At 39.5% G+C, this 2,961-nt stretch overlaps 1 long non-coding RNA gene across 2 annotated transcripts in view; it reads right to left on the bottom strand.

The window, feature by feature from the left end:
* Positions 1–2,118: 2,118 nt before the first annotated feature.
* The window catches only part of LOC108259122 (uncharacterized), a 5,525-nt gene continuing 4,682 nt past the window's right edge, over positions 2,119–2,961 (bottom strand). For both annotated transcript variants that reach the window (XR_001810818.3, XR_008393656.1), the window contains one exon: positions 2,119–2,918. This is a non-coding gene — a long non-coding RNA (uncharacterized LOC108259122). The remainder of the gene's footprint in view (positions 2,919–2,961) is intronic.

The raw sequence follows: 2,961 nt of genomic DNA, 5'->3' as shown, positions 1-2,961 counted from the left end.
GACAGGCCAATTATATTAAAGACTACATGCACACACACTAACACACACTGCAAACACAGTAACACAACACGAACCCGACATGAACACATACTGCGAACACAACATGAACACAACATGAACACATACTGCGAACACAACAGTAACTCAACATGAACACATACTGCGAACACAACAGTAACTCAACATGAACACATACTGCGAACACAACAGTAACTCAACATGAACACATACTGCGAACACAACAGTAACTCAACATGAACACATACTGCGAACACAACATGAACACATACTGCGAACACAACAGTAACTCAACATGAACACATACTGCGAACACAACAGTAACACAACATGAACACATACTGCGAACACAACATGAACACATACTGCGAACACAACAGTAACTCAACATGAACACATACTGCGAACACAACATGAACACATACTGCGAACACAACAACAGTAACACAACATGAACACATACTGCGAACACAACAGTAACTCAACATGAACACATACTGCGAACACAACATGAACACATACTGCGAACACAACATGAACACATACTGCGAACACAACATGAACACATACTGCGAACACAACAACAGTAACACAACATGAACACATACTGCGAACACAACAGTAACTCAACATGAACACATACTGCGAACACAACATGAACACATACTGCGAACACAACAGTAACTCAACATGAACACATACTGCGAACACAACAGTAACTCAACATGAACACATACTGCGAACACAACAGTAACTCAACATGAACACATACTGCGAACACAACAGTAACTCAACAGTATCACAACACGAGCACAACAGGAACACAACATGAACACAACACGAACACAACACAAACAACACGAACACAACAGGAACACAACATGAACACAACACGAACACAACATGAACACAACATGAACACAACATGAACACAACATGAACACAACATGAACACAACACGAACACAACATGAACACAACATGAACACAACATGAACACAACATGAACACATACTGCAAACACAACACGAGCACAACAGGAACACAACACGAACACAACATGAACACATACTGCAAACACAACATGAACACAACACAAACAACACGAACACAACAGTAACACAACATGAACACAACATGAAAACATACTGCAAACACAACACGAACACAACACGAACACAACATGAACACAACACGAACACAACGCAAACAACAGGAACACAACAGGAACACAACACGAACACAACACGAACACAACATGAACACATACTGCAAACACAACATGAACACAACAGGAATACAACACGAACACAACATGAACACAACACGAACACATACTGCAAACACAACATGAACACAACACGAACACAACATGAACACATACTGCAAACACAACATGAACACAACAGTAACACAACACCAACACAACATGAACGCATACTGCGAACACAACATGAACACAACAGTAACACAACATGAACACAACACGAACACAATAGTAACACAACGTGATGAGGAAATTCTCCAGTTTATTTTCTTAGATTTTTCATTTTTTCCTTTCTTGTAAAAATGTGTATAATAATAATAATAATAATAATAATAATAATAATAATAATAAATGAAATATTATAGAACTAAAATTCTTACTTCCTTTATTTTTCATTTTTTATTCCACCTTCCCATTTTTTTCCCACTTGTCATGTTTTCTTTGTTTCTTTCTTTCATTTCCTTGTAACGTTCATTCTTTCTTTTGTTACATAAATTCTCTCTTTCTTTCTTTTCCTTGTAAGCGTATGACATTCATTTTTTCCTTTCTTTAGTTAGTTGGCTGGTTAGTTTCTTTCTTTCTTTCATTTCCTCGTAACTTTCATTCTTTCTTTTGCTAGTTTCTCTCTTTCTCTCTTTCTCTCATTAAATAAAAGGTTCCACAGGGGTTCTTGGATAGCTCGGATAGGGTCCTCGGCGTCCTCAGGCTGTCACTCGGCCCTTCCCCCGATAGGTTTCTTCGTGGAACCTTAACATCCCCGTCTCCTCCGCGGCTAACCGAAGAACCCTTAAAGGTTCTAGTTTAAAATTTGTTCATGAGTCTACACTCGTGTAGTATCGTTCATAGTTTGTTTATTTTCCGTCACATTTTATTAGCATTGGCATTTTATTGGCAAAATTTATCCTTGGAGCTTTAGACATGTTTTCAATAAACATCAAACCAGCTTCGTTCATCCACATCCAAATGAATAAAAAAAAAAACCACACCAGTGTTCAATTATCTATTAAACCTCGGATGTACCTAACTCTTATAATAAGCTGTAAATAGTGCGCTTAATTACGCTGTGATTACACCTTTATTAAACAAGACGCAGTCAATACAGTAATCTGCTCACGCTCACATCATCATAATCTGCTTGTCTAATCAATTCAAGTGCTGATTTCATTAATAACAGCGTGCGTGTAAATTACACACGCTTCAAACTCCCGGGGTGTCTCGAGCCTCAGCCAGACAGCGACTGGAGGATTAGTATGACGTTAAATCAACTCACACACTCGGGCTCGGAATAAAACAAAACAGACTGAGGGGGAATCACAGGATTATTTCCACCCAGATTAAAATAATTCCCCCTCCCCCCTCCTCCCCCCCCAGCAGCACAGATTGACTCCAGACTGACTCCAGATTAGCTCCAAACTGCTCTAATCTAGCGAGCTGGTTTAAAGCGGTATATGTTTTCTGAATTACATAGATAAGGCTTATTGAGCAATCATAATCTTATTGGAGAACATATTGTTACGTCTGGAGGGGATTAGTGAGAACAGATGCGAGGATGACGGTAAATGGGCTTCATGTGTGCCGAGCTTTAGCCTGCATCCTCCACCGACGGGCAACGGTGCATTAAAACCAGAGGAGACCTGCACACACACACACACACACACACACACACACACACACACA

Source organism: Ictalurus punctatus, chromosome 27, assembly GCF_001660625.3.
Source record: "Ictalurus punctatus breed USDA103 chromosome 27, Coco_2.0, whole genome shotgun sequence".
NCBI classification, from domain to species: Eukaryota; Metazoa; Chordata; class Actinopteri; order Siluriformes; family Ictaluridae; genus Ictalurus; species Ictalurus punctatus.
The sequence above is the reverse complement of the archived record's forward strand: the minus strand, read 5'-3'. Positions and strand labels throughout refer to the sequence as shown.